Genomic DNA, 19,703 nt, shown 5'->3' with positions numbered 1-19,703 from the left:
CTGTGGAAAAGAGGCATGATTTGGCCTCATATAAACATTATCTGCATTTATTCATTATCTCTAAAGAAAGGTTGTTATTCTTTCTTTAGCTTTTAGATCAAATCTATCCAATTTATTAGAATCATATTTAAAACTAGCTTTATGTGACTTATAACGTGTACATTAAAGCAACGTAAACACTCAAGTGATCTGAGATAGTTGTAATTTACTGTAACTGGGATGATAATTGTGTCATGCATCATCAAGGTTTGTTTCATACTCACCGGAAAAGCTGTTGTGTTCACGTCGGATCCTCACAGTTCAGTTCAGTTATTGAATAACCATATTATCTTACCCCCTTGCAGCGTGTATTTACACATATAAATAAAACATATTGTTGTGAAGGGCCAGATTAAACCGAATATATATATTTATTTATATATATATATTTAATTGTATTTGTATATTCTCTAATATTCCCTGATATCCCTTGTATATTCCTTGTACAATATGCATTGAATATCCATTCTAGCCTACTGAACATCCCATAATAGTCTCCATTCTACTATTGGTCGAGACCTTGGTGCCAGGCTGCCATACCCCCCAGACCCAATTCAAACGTACCGCTCAACATGTACGAACAAGTCCTAGTTCCGCGTAGGAATCTGGCTACCGCACCACTAACGGTACTATTTGTTCATAGTGCGTATATATACTGCGCTACTAAAGTAGGACTTCCTTTTTCAGTCCAGTTTCTTACCCTCCAATAGAGTGACAGACGTAAAGCCTCCCCGCGACGCCACGTGTGGGAGTAAGGCCAAGTTCGGCCTACCATCGGTATTGAGACATCGTGTATATTAATATTTGAATAGTCATATTTGGCACTATATCGTCGAGTTGGACGTAGTCTATTAAGCTAATAATAGTCTGTTAATATATAGTGCTTCGTGCGGTGAGAATACTACCGTAGCCAGCACCCCATCGTTTCGGGCAGAGAACTGGCTGCTTATCCAGGATGGTCGACCCCATGTGAGTTTGCATCTGAGGAGCCCCAGAGCCGACGAGCGAGTGGACCTGTATACCGGATTATTCTACCGACGACAGCCCGCCTTCCCAGGCACGGATTATGCTTTGTGTACAGTGATTATTCCATGGATAAAGACCCCCGACACTGCCGTGTGTTGGGAACCCCCCCCCTGGAGAGGACGCAAGGTGAGGAGACGCTCTGCAAGACGAGGTCGCTTCACGTCTCTCCCCCGTGGACCGGAGGAAGCCGGCTCACAGAGAGTCCAACTGCTTTCATCTGTGGTCCAAGGATCGCTGGCGCACCGAGCTGCACAACTGTGGGTTCACCCAGGATACCCTTGGCCGGACGAGGCAGCCGGACTCTACCCCCCCCCCCCCTCTTACTCCTGTTGTCTTACAAGCGACCGGATTAACCCCCCTAGTGTATCCAGTCTTATAATCATTAAAGTATCATTGCTGTTATTCCTTAACTATTCCAGGTCGTATATTTACCACCTGCGCCATCAGAGATTGGACATTCTCTATTGATATACAGACGAATACTCTTTGCCATAAAAGTGCATACTATTTCAATTCATAAATGTAATTAAGTGATTAAGTGCTTGCTCTACACACCATTGCTGTGTAGTAATAAATACATACTTCGACTTCGTACATTTGTGTTGGATCCGTTTCATCTACGTGAGAGTGTTTATCATAATATATTTATGCCGAGTACTGGGTGGCCGAATATAAAGTACAAAGGTAGTGGTAGTAAGTATCATATCTAGTAATACAGTCAGGGAATTGTACCCCTCAGTTACAATTGGTCCTTCGAGCCGGAGGGTAATTAGTGTAATATTAATATAGTGTTATTAATATTGAAATGGCCTATGATGAACACTCCACGAAACGATCCTCCTAACCAACGCCCGCAGCGCGAACGACGGCTCCCTCAGTACTTAGAGGCTTACGCTGTCAGTCAACAACCTAGTCTTCTACTAACAGTAAACGCGGTAAAACTAGAAAGTAAAAGTATGTCTAACCCCAACGCCCAGACTACCCCGACCATAGAGGCCCCTACGGGTTCTGATGTAACTGACCAAGTTCACGGTGGGGACCAGTGGGAACCAGATATGACTTCACACCCCGCCAGTACTGAAGAAGTAGTCCCCGATGAGTCCCGGGAGGAATACAACGCTACCGAGAGAGAACTCGGCACGGAAGAAGACGGGGAGAGCACCGTGGAGATAGAGCTCCAAGGCTCCGCAAGGAGTACCCCGAGGGAAGGCTCCCCTATACAACCGCCTTCTCCCAGCGAGGCAGAGAGGACCCTACAGCAGGCCTTCCTCATCAGCCTGAACGCCGCTGCTGAACGCGACCGACTGCAGATCCAGCAGCGGAGCGAAGAAGAGCATATACGTCTAGAAATAAGACGCATTCAGAGGGAAGAGAATGTGGCCCGAGACCGAGCAGACAGCCAGCGAGCAGCTGCTGGTGCTCTACGGGACGCAGAGCGTGACAGACAGCAAGCGCAACTAATAGAACAGCTGATCAGACGGACAACACCCTCTCCCTCCGCCAGAGGCTCCAGGAACTCGTCTAGACACACCTCCAGGGCGGCATCCCCTAGCCGAGTAAACAACCCTGAACTTGACCAACAGACGAGGTCTATACCCCCCACAGACCACCTCCCCCCACCGGTCCAAGCGAGACCTAGCAACCGGGAAGGAGCAGCATATCCTGTGGAGAGGCTAAACCAGAGACTACAAGCACTGGATGACCTAACTGAAGACGAAGAGGAAGAGGAGGAGAACCACGCCCGACGACAGCACAGTACTCTACCGGACCAGGAGGTCCGGTACAGCCCAGGCTATACTCCCGCGGAGCTGCGCTACAGACCCCCGACTCTATACCCGGGTGAGCACGACGCACGACCCGCACCGAGGAACAGCACCTGAACAAGCGGGCCATGGTACACTGCCGGTACCAGCCCATACCAAGGAGCGGGAGGAGACTCGCCTAGGAGGCCTCTCCCCCAACGCTCGCCGATGTATCCACAGTCAGCGTCATACATTGGCACGCCTATGGTACCCGACTTCACCCAAGAGAACCGGGCCCAGTATACAGAACTCCGCATGTGTCTGGAGACCATGTTGGTGGATGTATTGGATGAACGCCATAAATACACCATCCTACTGAAGCACTTAAAGGTACCCCGCGCACATAATATAGCGCTCGCCTACGCGACTTCCACCACCCCATACACAGCAGCGCTGGTAGCATTGGACCAGAGGTATGGGCGCATATGGGATTACGTGATCCAGGAGATCCGACACATCGACCGCTTACCCCCAGCAATAGACAATCGAGCACTGGACGACCTGTCCATCAGAGTGCAGTCCCTGGTAGGGATGTTGGGAGCGCAGAGAGAGAAGGGGAGGCATGAACTTTACGCCAACTCAAATGTGGAAAGGATCTTGGAGAAGCTGCCGCCCGCTCGACAGGAACGTTTTAGGCGGCAGAGAGACCACCGAGACCCGAATGGCCCCGAACCGAACCTCCTCGATCTAGCAGACTTCCTGGCGAGAGAAGTCAGCAGCCTACGGCTAGATACATTCGGACGGAGCACCCCTGGCTCCAGAGAAGGAACCAGACGACTAAATGATGGAAGAAGATCGGTGACTGTGATGCACCAATCGGAGTCAGTACCGAGCAGCAGGAGCCACAGTACCCCCTCCAGAACGGAGAAGTGGAAGATAGTGTGCCCCTACTGTGAGAAAGAACACTGGCTAGCGCAATGTGACTCCTTCCCCAAGCTGAACGCGGAGGAAGCAAGTCAATGGATAAAGTCCAACAAGCGCTGTTTTCGCTGTGCGCGCTCACACATGGCAGCCGAATGCCGCTTAAAGAAAAGGTGCACCAAGTGCGATGGAGCCCATCTGGACATACTTCACGACAGTAACAGACGGCGCCCTTCACCCGCACCATCCAGCAGCAAAGCGAGCGTCATGTACATCGATCCCGCCAGCAGCAGTGGAGCCTGAGTACTCCTAAAAGTAGTGCGTGTGACACTAAGCTACCAGAATAAAGTCCTGGACACTTACGCCGTCCTCGATGACGGGTCAGAGAAGACCCTTCTGCTCGCCTCCGCTGCGGCCCAGCTAGGGCTGCGGGGAAGCGAAACCCAAATGACAATTCGGACAATAAGACGAGATTTGAAGACGATAAAGGGCGAGAATGTCTCATTCTCTATCGCAGCAAGCGGCCAGCCTGAGCGACGGTACCAGATTACAGACGCTTTCACCAGCCAAGAAATAGGACTGTCGCGGTACACATACCCCGTCGCCAAGCTGATGGAGAAATATGCACATCTGCGCAAGTTACCGATCCCGCTCATAGACAATGCTATGCCGACCCTGTTGATAGGCTCCGACCATGCAGACCTCATTGTCCCGATAGACCGGGTTCATACTGGACCCCGAGGCTGTCCTGCAGCAGTCGAGACCCGTTTGGGATGGACTCTCCAAGGCCCGCTCGCCAAATCTCTCAACCGAAGTACAGCCACTAGATGTCTCCACTCCCGAGTCACAGAGGGAGAAACCGCACTCCTGCAACACGTAGAGCGGCTATGGACCTTGGAACAAATGCCCTTTAAGAACGGAAAGAAAGACATTCGCTCTAAAGATGACATTTACGCCATTCACCTCCTCGAGACAGGGACCAAGAGAGTCCCGGTCAACGGCGTGTTGAGATACACCACGCCACTCCTGCGGCGAGAAGGAATGCCTACGTTCCACGCCAAGACAGACGCCACAGAACGGTACCTGCTGAACACGGAGCGGCGCTTAGCCAAGAACCCCGCCCAAGAGAGTGTATACCGCGCTGAGATTGAGAAGCTCATCACAGCGGGACACGTCACAAAGATGGACATTAAAGAGGCCGACCAGACCACTGAATCGTGGTACGTGCCTCACCACAAGGTCCATCACAACGGTAAAGACCGCATAGTATTTAACTGCAGCTACCAGATCGGATCCCAAAATCTGAATAAAGAGTTACTGCCCGGTCCCACACTCGGCCCCTCCCTACTCGGCGTTCTACTCCGCTTCCGCCAGGAAAAGGTGGCCATCAGCGGGGACATTAAAGGAATGTTCCTGCAGGTGAGATTAGTAGAGGAGGACAAGCCCCTGTTACGGTTCCTATGGAGAGAGAAGCCAGGAGATGAGCACCCAGCCATCTACCAATGGGAAGTCCTCCCCTTCGGAACGACGTGCAGCCCCTGCTGTGCTACATTTGCACTACAGAAACATGTAGCAGAGGACCCAGCAGCGGACGAAGAGGTCCGACACAGCGTAAAGAACAGCTTCTACGTAGACAACTGTCTACAAAGCCTTTCAACCCAGGAAGAAGCCGAGGCTCTCCTGATTAAACTCCGCGCCTCATTGATCAAAGGCGGCTTTGATCTCAGGCAGTGGGCCAGCAGCGATCCGCAAGTACTGCGCAGCCTCTCCTCCGAGGACAAGGCAGCCAGCAGCGAGACCTGGATGGCTACAATCCCGGGAGAAGCCCAGGAGATGACCCTGGGATTGGTGTGGCGATTCAAAACAGATTCGCTTCACTACAGACACAAGCCCCTGACTACGGAGCAGGGAAGGCCGGCGGCGGCGCCGACCACCAGACGGAGTGTGTACACAACACTCGCCCGACAATATGACCCGCTAGGATGTATTCTACCGTACACCACCAGGGCAAAAATGATTGTACGAGCATTGTGGGACAAGGACCAGGGCTGGGACGACCCCATTCCCGCACACCTTGCATCCACCTGGAGAGAGTGGGAGATGGAGCTCCACTCACTCCCAGGCGTTAATATGCGCCGAAGCTACTTCCCACCCACGGTGAGGCCAGAGACATGTAAAATGGACTTACACGTCTTCAGTGACGCCTCAGAGGTTGCATACGGATCAGTAGCCTACTTGCGGGCCCAAGAAGAGGGGGGAGAGATCTACACAGCATTTGTCCTCGCCCGCTCGAGAATAGCCCCACGCAAGCAACAATCTATCCCACGCCTAGAGCTCTGCGCAGCCCTAGCCGGAGCGCACCTAGCCACGCTCATCCAACGTGAGCTCACCATACCGGTGTCTAGAACAATCCTGTGGTCAGATTCCACGACAGTACTCGCCTGGATCAAATCGGACTCATGCAAGTACAAAGTCTTCGTGGGAGTCAGAGTCACCGAGATTCAAGACTTAACCGAAGAGTTAACCGGAGAAACAGAGTGGCGCTACGTTGATACAAAACAGAACCCAGCTGACGTCATCACCCGGGGAATGCCCCTAGATGACCTCACCCGTCGCAATGTCTACAGTGACGGCCCAGCATTCCTAAAGCTCCCGGAAGGAGAGTGGCCCACGCCTATCCCGAGGGAAGCCAGTCAGGAGGAGGCTGAAAATAAGAAGTCTGTGTTCTGTGGATTGAGCACCGTAGCCTCCACCGACCCTAACATAGACGATTGCACGTCCATAGAGAGTGCACAACAAAGAACATTCCTGCGGTACCACCCGGAGTGCAAGTCCCCCGCTGAAATGTCAGCAGCTAACTACGAGGAAGCAGAATTGCTTCTACTGCAGCGAGCCCAGAGAGACTCATTCCCCGATGAATTGGCCTGTCTACAGGGAGGAAAGCCCGTCCCATCCGACAGCAGATTAATTCATCTGGCCCCCGAGAGCGACGCTCATACCCTCATCAGAGTGGGTGGTCGCCTACGCAGAGCCCCCAATCTACCGGATGACATTAAATACCCGATCGTATTGAACAGCCGACACAAGGTCACAGAGCTGATTATAAAGAAATACGATGAGGATGTACATCACGCAGGAGCAGAAAGAGTCTTCGCGGAAATCAGACGTCGTTACTGGACCCTACAAGGAAGAGAGGCGGTACGACGCTTCCAGCGAACATGTCTAGACTGCCGCAAGTGGCGCGCGCAGCCCAGCATACCAAGGATGGCTGACCTTCCTCCATGTCGCCTCCGAATCGGTGACAAGCCATTCCACTCAACGGGTATGGACTGCTTTGGCCCGCTGCACATAAAGAAAGGAAGAGGAACCGAGAAGCGGTGGGGTATTGTATTCAAATGCATGACCACCAGAGCGATACACATCGAGCTTCTCCCGACCATGAGCACAGACTCATTCCTTATGGCCTTCCGTAGATTCACATCACGGAAAGGAAGACCGTCTACACTATTGTCCGATCATGGGACAAACTTCAAAGGCGGCGAAAGAGAGCTGAGAGAGAGCTTCCAAGCTATGGGCCCAGAACTTAAGACTCACCTCGCTCCAGCACAGATTGACTTCCAATTCAACCCCCCAAACGCACCCCACTTCGGTGGTACTTGGGAACGGGAAGTGCGTTCCATAAAGACAGCCCTGTACGCAGTACTTGGGGCCCAGACTGTGGCGGAAGAAGTCCTAATGACAGTCCTCACGGAGATTGAGGGAGTATTGAACTCTAAGCCCCTCGGCTACGTCTCCAGCGATGTGGCGGATATCGACCCAGTTACCCCCAACACACTCCTGATGGGGCGGCTAGATCCCGCGTTACCCCAGACAATGTACCGGCCTGAAGAAGCGAACGGCCGACGAATGTGGAGGTACAGCCAAGTATTAGCCGACAAGTTTTGGAGCAGTTTCCTACTGCACTACCTACCGTCTCTACAGACCCGCCAGAAGTGGGTAAAGGAGAGAGACAATTTGACAGAAGGAACGGTCGTCATGATTATTGATCAATCACTGCCCAGAGCTATGTGGCCGGCCGGCCGCGTAAGCAAAGTGATCACCGGTGCCGACGGCAAGGTCCGAGCAGCTGAAGTGCTTGTCCAGGGTCGCACTTACACCCGTCCCGTGGCGAGGCTCATAGAACTGCCCCGACTCCCAGACACAATCGATGATGACCATGACCCTATAACCCTATGACTTTGTGAAGTTGACTGACCCCTACAGCAAACCCTTATGTGTAAATAGTAGTGCTGTCAGGCGATTAAAAAAATGCATCTAATTAATTACAGGATTTGTAATTAATTAATCTAATTAATCGCATTTTAATCGCATTACCATTTTATGCCTCATATTCTATATTCTATAATTATATTTCAAATTGCATGTGTCCGGATGGCAGAATTCAGTACTGTATCTACAAAACCTTCTGTTTAATCATCTTCCATCTAATAATTTGCTTAGATTTTTCAGGTCTGGTCAATTTGAGCATGGTGTTATTCACAGTCAAAGATAAAAAAAAATGTATTGATATTCTCATTTGGTTCATTACAATTTACTCAAAATAAAATGTTCATTCAATCAATCACCGCGCAGATTGATTGATTGAATGAAAATGTTATTAACAGATTGCAGAATGGGTACAATACAGTACGGCTCAATACACACAATTGTTAAGGGAATGCAGACCAGAGAAAGACTTTCGTCTTGTTTACATCAGGGTCCCCCATTTTCAATTCATAATGAATTGTAAGTAAGGGTGCAACTTGCACCGTGCAATCCATTCTTTGTGGATCTAGCCCACAGTATTTCTGACACTGGGAATACATTCCCTGAGATTCATAGATGTCCCTAGAATCAGATACCAAGAACATGCAAATGGACCATATTAAAAAAAATCTGTAAATGTGTATTCTACATGCTTATGGAATGAATGAGATCCAAAAAAAATATTATTATAAAAAAAAAAAAAAAAAAAATGTAATTAATTTTGAGTTAATTTTCATAATGCGATTATTTGCTGTGTAATTAATTAATCTAATTAACGCGATAAACTGACAGCCCTAGTAAATAGACAACGCGATTAATCTGTCTCTGCTTAACTGATTAGGTCTGGGACCAATCAGGGGGTGGCTGTTGTGAAGGGCCAGATTAAACCGAATATATATATTTATTTATATATATATATTTAATTGTATTTGTATATTCTCTAATATTCCCTGATATCCCTTGTATATTCCTTGTACAATATGCATTGAATATCCATTCTAGCCTACTGAACATCCCATAATAGTCTCCATTCTACTATTGGTCGAGACCTTGGTGCCAGGCTGCCATACCCCCCAGACCCAGTTCAAACGTACCGCTCAACATGTACGAACAAGTCCTAGTTCCGCGTAGGAATCTGGCTACTGCACCACTAACGGTACTATTTGTTCATAGTGCGTATATATACTGCGCTACTAAAGTAGGACTTCCTTTTTCAGTCCAGTTTCTTACCCTCCAATAGAGTGACAGACGTAAAGCCTCCCCGCGACGCCACGTGTGGGAGTAAGGCCAAGTTCGGCCTACCATCGGTATTGAGACATCGTGTATATTAATATTTGAATAGTCATATTTGGCACTATATCGTCGAGTTGGACGTAGTCTATTAAGCTAATAATAGTCTGTTAATATATAGTGCTTCGTGCGGTGAGAATACTACCGTAGCCAGCACCCCATCGTTTCGGGCAGAGAACTGGCTGCTTATCCAGGATGGTCGACCCCATGTGAGATTGCATCTGAGGAGCCCCAGAGCCGACGAGCGAGTGGACCTGTATACCGGATTATTCTACCGACGACAGCCCGCCTTCCCAGGCACGGATTATGCTTTGTGTACAGTGATTATTCCATGGATAAAGACCCCCGACACTGCCGTGTGTTGGGAACCCCCCCCCTGGAGAGGACGCAAGGTGAGGAGACGCTCTGCAAGACGAGGTCGCTTCACGTCTCTCCCCCGTGGACCGGAGGAAGCCGGCTCACAGAGAGTCCAACTGCTTTCATCTGTGGTCCAAGGATCGCTGGCGCACCGAGCTGCACAACTGTGGGTTCACCCAGGATACCCTTGGCCGGACGAGGCAGCCGGACTCTACCCCCCCCCCCCCCCCCCTCCTACTCCTGTTGTCTTACAAGCGACCGGATTAACCCCCCTAGTGTATCCAGTCTTATAATCATTAAAGTATCATTGCTGTTATTCCTTAACTATTCCAGGTCGTATATTTACCACCTGCGCCATCAGAGATTGGACATTCTCTATTGATATACCGACGAATACTCTTTGCCATAAAAGTGCATACTATTTCAATTCATAAATGTAATTAAGTGATTAAGTGCTTGCTCTACACACCATTGCTGTGTAGTAATAAATACATACTTCGACTTCGTACATTTGTGTTGGATCCGTTTCATCTACGTGAGAGTGTTTATCATAATATATTTATGCCGAGTACTGGGTGGCCGAATATAAAGTACAAAGGTAGTGGTAGTAAGTATCATATCTAGTAATACAGTCAGGGAATTGTACCCCTCAGTTACACATATACTACACAGGGATTTCATATACCCTCGGCCTCGGGCATATTAAACTTTACGTTCGCCCATGGATAGTTTCATATCAAAATCATAACTTCATGGCGCACATAGTATGACAAGTGTCAAGTTAGACCGCGCTCTCAGTATATGACACTGGGTGCTGAAATCCCAAACATTTAAGCAGAATAAAGCCGAAGGCCGGACCAGCACTCTCAGATTTAAAAAAAATTGTTTTTAATGGCAGCCTATAGTACAGACATGTTTCGGAACAGGTGTTCCATCTTCAGTGTAATAGGCTAGCAGTGATAGCTTGTAAAAATGGGAGCTATATACCATGTGGGCAGGAAGTGACATCATAGAGGTGAGCTTGGGAATGCTAGTGAACTTTGACCTCCAGAGTAAGGACTCGTTAATGTAGCATGTTGCAAGTTTTCCTTCTGTTGTAGTGGTTCTTTGCTTATAGAATTTTGTGTTTGCTTTTGGCTTATTTAAGTTTCTGGTAAAAATTTGTTTGCAACATGCTACATTAACGAGTCCTTACTCTGGAGGTCAAAGTTCACTAGCATTCCCAAGCTCACCTCTATGATGTCACTTCCTGCCCACATGGTATATAGCTCCCATTTTTACAAGCTATCACTGCTAGCCTATTACACTGAAGATGGAACACCTGTTCCGAAACATGTCTGTACTATAGGCTGCCATTAAAAAAAAAATTTTAAATCTGAGAGTGCTGGTCCGGCCTTCGGCTTTATTCTGCACATAGTATGACGTCATCGCTCCAAGCGACGTTCACGCGTTCCCATTCGCCTCGGAAATAACTCTTTGCAATCCATGCAGTACTCTTCCGCGAGCTCTCAATAGCCTGGAATTCACCTAACCAGCGTTTTGTAACCGAATGAACGCGCCTGTGCATATGTGAAACGTAAACAAACAGACGATAAACCTACAATTCCCAACCGGACGTCACTTTCCTAGCTTGTCGTTATTCTCTGTATAACGTTAACTCGTCTCCCAATGCTCGGCGCGATATCAGCCGGTTTTTAACTCAATAAAGCACCGCGGCGGGTTCTAATACTGTGCACATACAAACGAGACTTAAACAGACAAACAAACAATAATACATATAAGTTAACGTGTTTGTATACCTGATTGTATTGGATCGCTGTTCGTTTAATCAACCAGCACCATGCTGCGATAAGGCTTTTATACCCTCGATATACACTATACACCGTTATTAAAGCATAACGACCGAACCTGAACTTCGAAATTTAACAGCGCTATATTAGATTATATATACCGTTTAATCACACTCTCGGTCTCTTCAACCCGCGACTAATGTCCCGTTTAATGTAGTACATGTACTGCACCGGGACGTTGCGTAGTCAGCTTACCGCTATCTATATGATCAATTGGTTAATCTAATCCGAATACATCGTTTTCAGGAATGGAAGAGATTGTGGGCTTAGTTTGAGGTTGAAACTATGAATATTGCAACGTTACTCTGGTAAATCTAATTATGATTCTATCAGCTTCTCGGTCCTACTTCCCGCCTCATGGCAGAGGAATCACAGAACGTTTCTAACAGAGTAGCGTTTTCCAAGGATATCACGTCTAATAAGCCCACGTTTCTTGCCTTGTTGCCTATATTTTAGCCTGCATCAGTTAGGCTAGGGTTAGCAATCCAACAACCTTTATGGTGTGCCTTAGCTTTTGGTCGGCACCAGCACGATCCGGGAATAGCACTACAACCCCGCAAATCCTCTCAGAACCGCCTGATAAGGACCCGGGTACACGCGTTCCCCGGTAACAAATCTCAATACAGCCCAGATATTCAATACACGCTATTCTTACTCAGCCATGATCTCAATATTTGACAACATTCTGTAACATTCACCTGGCACAGAGAAAAGCGGGAAGGTTTTAATTCCTTGCCATACATTTTTGGTCGACCATTCTATATACTCACTTTTCTCTGTATAGATGAAACAATACAGCACGCCGGGAGGACGCAAAGTGTCCGTCACAAGTTCGTAGATGCCAATTGTGGGATATTCGTGGATATCCTGAAGAAGAATGTTCTCAGTCAACCAAAGTTTGGATAATAACAAAGTTTATTAACCAAACAGATAGAAATATATATAGTAAATAGAGAGAATGGCTGAGGGCCTCGCCCCAGGTGATCAGCTGAAATGACCCAGGTAAAAGACCCGGTACGTTGTTGGGAGGAGCCCTATATAGTTGGGACACACACAACATTGGGGAGAAAGGGGAGGGGAATGTCTTTACATGAGAGAGTTGGGGAATCATTCTATTATTCCACAATCTAAAACATTACAGAGGGCGCCACCAAGACGGTCAGAACATAAAAGCACCACGCCCGGTGGCCCACCCCAAAAGCGTGAGACCCCTCCGCCAATGCTTTGATCTATTCCGTTATCTCCCCCCAGAGATGAACGAGAATTCATCGAGACTAACCTAGTACACTGGCGCTCGGAAGAGACAAACTCCATCCTAGTTGCCCCATAAAAACGCTGTTTCTATGATGAGCAACCAAGGCGCGCAAGCCCATGCGCGGTTCCACACAGAAGCACACAGGGCCAGCACTATGTACACGTCGAGACCCAAAACATATCAATGGTAATTCTAACAAGAACCCAGATAACGTTCCCTCCAAGCCGCCTGGGAGAGCGGCAGGAAGCTGGCCAAGACACAGATATGGGTCCCATATGACGCGTCCGAGAGAAAACACCCCTGTCAAACCTGCCCTGTATAAAAGAGAGGAGACAGAGAACCCCCAGAGAGACTTCCCACGTGAGTAATAATTGAAAAGATATATGTAACATTTGAGCTATGTGACCAAGCTCAAGACATATGCAACAGAGCACAGAGCAGAACTTCCTTTTAAGTTCTCACGCACCACATAACTCATCTTGACAATAACAGAGGTCCACAACATGGAGCATCCTGATGGCCTGGGGATAGAAGCTCCTTCTGGGTCTCTCTGTACTGGCCACAAGACTCCGGTATCGCCTGCCTGACTGCAGCAGTTCAAAGAGGCAGTTGTTTGGGTGACTAGTCTTTGATTATTCTCTTAGCCTTGGCCCTGCAACGCTTGTTGTAAATGTACTGGAGAATGGGAAGCCCACCTCCAATTGGCGCATTCGGCTGAATGGGCCACACTCTGTAGTCTGCTACGGTCTTGTGCGGTGCTATTCCCAAACCAGGAGGTGATGTTACCAGTCAGGATGCTCTCTATTGTGCACAAGTAGAAGTTCTTGAGGATTTTCTGACTCACTTTGAACTTCCTTAGGCGCCTAAGGAAGTAGAGGCTGTAATGGGAAATATTAAAGGACTAAACGATGAGCCGTTTACAAATCATTCTGAGTCATTATTAATAATAAGAAAGTTTATTTCACCATGGCCACAAATGAAAGGACAGTTTATAGTCAGAGACAATATGTTAACACATTAGCGTCTGGCCATAGACTGACCCAGAGCGCTGTTCAGACATATGTTAAATACACAGTTGTCAGTCATAACATAATATCAGATATGATGATGAAGGTAAACAAAAATGGTTCTCAGTCACTGGGAACAACAACAAAGAAGTTATGGCTGGGGGGATGTCGGAGTGTTCTTAAAGAGACATACACACATTAACCAGTCAAGCTGGTCACACTGAAAGTCACGCTGTATAACATGATGTCTCAACACAGATCTATAAGAACATGATAATATATTCCACGACAAGGCGTTGCCGTGCCTTCTTCACTACACTGTCAATGTGTGTGGTCCCTGTCAAGTCCTCGGATATGTGGACTCCGAGGTACTTAAAACTGTTCACTCTCTCGACCGGTAATAATAATAATAATAATAATAGATTGAATTTGTAATGCACTTTTTGTTCACTGGGATCCCAAAGTGCTACACTACAGGGTTAAAACATAGTTAAAAATATTAAATAGTTATTAGTAAAACAAATAAAATACAGAATAAAAATAAGATAAAAATAGAACATAGTTAATTAAAAACATAGTATAAACAGAAAATTAAAAAACAACAGCACAAGAAAATAAGAATAAAAAGCAAAGTCAAAGGCCTTTTTGAACAGATAGGTTTTCAAAGAGTCCAGGCTCTGTGGTGCCCTCAGCTGGTGTGGTGCAGCCGTGCAGAAAGCTCGGTCACCCATGGTGCAGAGCCGGGTATTGGGGACCTGAAGGAGCAGGCTACCTGCAGATCTGAGGGTGCGGGTGGAGGATTGTGGAGTGATGAGATCCTGAAAGTAGAGGGGTGCGTGTCCGTTTATGCAGTTATGGGTGAGAATCAGGATTTTGTAATTGATCCGGGATGAGATGGGGAGCCAGTGTAGTGAGTGGAGGATGGGGGTTATGTGATCGTGTTTACGGACTCTCATCAGGATCCTCGCAGCGCTGTTCTGGATGTATTGCAGCTTTTGGATGCTCTTGCCAGGAATCCCGATGAAGAGTCCGTTACAGTAGTCCAGTCTTGAGGAGATAAAGGCATGGACAAGCTTATCTGCATCTGACAGGGTTAGAGTGGGACGGAGTTTTGATATATTTTTTAGGTGATAGAATGAGGTCTTGCAGAGGTGTTTTATGTGGATGTTGAAGGTCAGGTGGGGGTCAAATCGAACCCCCAGATTTGTGACTGAGGGGGAGAGGGGGATTACCTGGCCGTCAAAGGTGAGATGTGATATGGATGAACACTGAACCTGGTGGGGGGTGCCAATTAGAAGTGCCTCGGTTTTTTTGCTGTTTAGTTGGAGGAAGTTGCTGTTCATCCATGCCTTTATCTCCCCAAGACAGGTGGTGAGGCATGACAGAGCTGCAGAGGGGTTTTGGGCAGTTTTTATGTAGAGTTGTGTGTCATCGGCATAACAGTGGAAGGACATTCCATGTCTGCCGATGACACGACCGAGGGGGAGCATGTAGGTGATGAATAAGATGGGACCAAGAACCGACCCCTGCGGAACACCACAGGTGACATCGAGCAGCCTGGACTTGTGTCCTCCCAGTGAGACATATTCAGTCCTGCCTAAGAGGAGGATGGTGTGGTCCACAGTGTCAAACGCCGCTGTCAGATCGAGGAGGATGAGGAGTGATGGTGATCCTGCATCAGCGGTCATTAGAAGGTCATTCGTCACCCTGAGCAGAGCTGTTTCCGTGCTGTGGGATGAGCGAAAGCCTGACTGGAACTTCTCGAACAGGGTGTTATTTTTAAGGTGGTCCTGGAGCTGGGAGGCAACTACCTTTTCCAAAACCTTGGATAGGAAGGCAAAGTTCGAAATTGGCCTGTAGTTGGCAAGAACCTCCGGGTCCAGGGTGGGCTTCTTTAGGAGGGGGCGGATGATGGCAACTTTGACGGCAGATGGGATATGGCCAGTTTGAAGGGAGAGGTTAACAGCCTGGGTGATGATTGGGCTGATGCTGGGGATGTTTGACTTGAGCAGGGCAGTTGGAATAGGATCCAGGGTGCAGGTGGATGGTTTCATTCCTCTGAGGGTTTTTTCAATGTGGCTAAGCTGAACCTCAGTGAAACATGGGAGAGATGGCAAGCTCTCAGGTGGCGGGTTAGAGGCAGGGGGAAACAGAGAGGAAGAGCTGGGCATCAGAGAGCGGATGTTGTTTACTTTAGATCTGAAGAAATTAGGGATGTCCGATATTATCGGCCTACCGATATTATCGGCCGATATCGGCATTAAAATGTGATATCGGAAAATATCAGTATCGGTTTTCTTTTTTTACATTTCTATAACCTTTATTTACCCAGGAAAGCAAGTAAGAACAAATTCTGATTTTATTTATTGTCAAAAGTATGCATAATGTTGTGTTAATTCCACAACAAGAGATATGTAATGTTAATTACCTGAAATGATTCCATTTTTGGGGGGGGGGGGGGGGGGGGGAAACCCTGCATATATCGGTATCGGTTGATATCGGTATCGGAAATTAAGAGTTGGACAATATCGGTATATCGGTATCGGTAAAAAAGCCAATATCGAGCATCCCTAGAAGAAATCTATAAAGTTATTACATCGCTCTTCTGTAGCTTCAGTGGATGAGGATGGTTGTGGCTTCAGTAGGTGATTTATGGTGGGAAAAAGCTGCTTAGAGTTGCCAGTGTTTTTATTGATGAGGTTGGAGTAGAAGTTTGACGAGCATCTTTCAGAGACTTCCAGTACGCCTTTTGATGGTCACGGAAAGCCAGTTTGTGGACAGTAATAATAATAATAGTAGATTGCATTTTAAGAGAGAAGCGCCTTTCTCAGACTCAAGGACACTGTACAAGGAAAGGATGGAAAAAAATAAAAATAAGAAATAAAATTGAAAAAAAAATATAATAAAATACATAAAAGATCTGTGTATAGTAACAACAAGAAAAAACAAATAAGATAAGAGATAAAAAAAATAAAAAAGGAGGCAAGTTCTGTCCAATTGGATGAAGTGGTTGAAATTAACAAACAAACAAACAACAAAACAAAACAAAACAACGGAATCTGTGGCTTAAAAAAAAGTCAGGGGTGGGCTACTTGGGAGCGGGGCCGTGTTGCGTGAAGGCAAGTGTGAGTCCAGAGTGTCTGAGTCGACGTTCCAGGGCACGGCCGGCTCTTTTCATTTTCCGCAGTTCCTGGGGGCGGAGCGTTCAAAATTGACCTCACGTGTCTTGACAGGGGCATGAAGGTCAAAGACACTGCTCAGGGATGAGTTGTAGTGCTCCACTAGTTCATCCATTGTTGCAGAGGCTGGGCAGGTGATGTGTTGGAAGTCTGTGGTCATGGTGGCTGGGTCAATGGATTTCCAATTTCGGAAGGACATTTGACGTTTTTGTCTAGTAGAGGGCAGCATCGATGACAGGGTCATTGAGACCACCTTATGGTCGGACACACCAAGGTCATAGACCTGTAGGCTATTTAAGGGGGCTGATGTAATGACCAGATCTAGGGTGTGGCCCCTGTTGTGCGTGGGAACCTCAACATGCTGCTGCAGGCCAAGACACTCAAGCAGACTCAGAAACTCTGTTGCAAGGTGACAGGAGGGGTTGTCAACATGGATATTTAAATCACCAATGATGACAATATTGGCTGACATAGCGGAGAGTGATGTGAGTAGATCATGTATTTCAGGAAGGAATGAGGGATTTGATTTTGGGGGCCGGTATATGAGAAGCACTGTCATAGGGTAAGGAGGTTTGCATTTGAAGGCCACACACTCCATGGAGGTTAAATCAGGCATCGGTAAGGAAGAGAGCTTCAACTCAGCCCGATGGATGATGGCTAGGCCACCACCAGCACGGCCAGAGCTGCAAGCTTTCTCCATGTAATTATAGCCAGGGGAGCAGGCCTCATTTAGAACAAAGTAATCCCCTGGTTTGTGCCAAGTTTCAACTAGACACATAAAATCAAGTCCTTTGTCCAGAATATGGCGGTGAATGAGGAGGGATTTGTTTGTGAGGGATTGTGTGTTGAAGAGTTCAGTAGTGGCAGGAGATAGAGCTGATGGTGGAGGTCTCAGCACACTCCGCAGTACACTGTGATCCACTCCACGTTTCCCATCTGTCCTAGTGCTGTGTTTTCTCAGGGGGGAGGGGTAGCTACAAATCCCAGGTGCGCCAGTGCCCTGATGACGTTGCAGCGCTCGGCTGGGGACCAGATGGAAGGAATAGTAGCAGAACCATACTGAGAATACACACACTTTTTGCGGGTGCTTCGGTGGATATACCGGGGTCGGCGTAGAATTCCAAGCTGTCCTATGGCTGTGATGCACGCTGGAGTGGTGGAGTTGTTGAAAGCCAGCAGCTGGGAGGTGGAATATTTCAGCGTCATCATGCCGGGCGTCAATGGAGTTAGCCAGGCGCTAGCTGTTGTTAGACATGCACAGCGCTGGAGAACTAGCCAGATGCTCAACAGCATTGCAGCTAGCTGGGGACGGTAGCAGTCCTAGGCAACACAGTCCGGCTGCTAGCCCACCGACAACGGGAGAGAGACCAGCAGTCAGCCGGTGGTAGCAGGTAGGTGGCGACAGCCGTCAGATCAATAAAAAAATTGATAAAAACAGTGCAAATAGTCCAGGAGTTAAGACTTGTGTAGTAGAATTCCAGCCAAACTGGTGTTTATTGTACTGTATATCATGAAGCACAGAATGGCGAAAACACAGAGGTAAGATACATACACTTTTCTCCCCCCCCCTCCTAAAGTACAAGAAACGAGACACCTCTGACTTAGTAATGCAGCTGTTGGTTCAGGCTTCCTCAAATCTCTGTGGAGGGGGGTTGAAACAAGCAGACGCTTATTGAGTAAGAGATAGTGTCTCGTTTGATCCTTCCTGGGAAAGTCAATAACATGGGTGATTTTACAACCCAGGGCCCTAGGCCATCTGGTCCAACAAAGAAACTGCCATGGGAAGATGCCAGTTTGTCTCTGCTGAAAACAAAAGATGTAAGATCAAAAGAAAAGACCATTTGAAACCACATCGTGACGCAATTCGATGTAAAACGTCACGATAAGGAGTTAGCCAATGAGGGTTGAGAGTAAGTGTCCTCCAATAGGAACACTCGAGGAGAGGTTGGAAAACGCCCGCTTGCCGTAACATTAGAGGCGGAGCCTAAATTTGATATTAGCAGACTCCGTGCTAGTAGAGGCACAACAACAGACCCGAACAGAGACCCAGGAAGCGACAAAGAACACACACCCTTTTTCTCCACAACAGACTGAGGAAACCCTGTACGCAGCAGAGAGACGGCCGCGGAAACCTACCATCTGAAGAAGCCGAGACGAGACAGGCCCATAGATATTGAATATTTAGCCTAAAGTCTGGTGAACCTCGGCATAGTGAGGTCTTCCATCAGGTTTTATTGCAATTGTTCTTTCAAATCTTTGATTTGTATTGATTGAAATCCTTTTTATTAAACACGGATTCCTTTTCAAACTGCTCAGAACTCGATTTCTTCAACCGCCGCGCCGTGTTCTCTGAAGGTGTACGAGCAGAAAACCATCATATACATGGTTATCTGCATTTGTAGCTAAGTAGTACTTCAAAGAGCTTTTTAAGGTTTAAACACAGCGCAGAGTACGAGGATTAAGCTAGGAAGTTACTACAATTTTGGTGCTGTGGCCCTTGAATAGAAACGTCCGTTTTGAACGAGAACAAAAGAGAATTTTTTTTTTGCCTCTTTCTTCACCTCGAACAACAACAACAACAGATCGTCTTCGCGTAGCTCGGAGAGTTACCAAAGGTGAGTGTTATGGAGTGTACGGGTGTTCAATTCGAACCAACGGGGGGGGTTGCTAAAAGTATGACTGTAATTAGATATTAAATGAAATGTTCTGACCAAGGGGTAGCGACTCAAGGC

The sequence above is a fragment of the Notolepis coatsorum genome (assembly GCF_963971535.1).
Source record: "Notolepis coatsorum genome assembly, chromosome: 6".
Taxonomy (NCBI): Eukaryota; Metazoa; Chordata; class Actinopteri; order Aulopiformes; family Paralepididae; genus Notolepis; species Notolepis coatsorum.
The sequence above is the reverse complement of the archived record's forward strand: the minus strand, read 5'-3'. Positions refer to the sequence as shown.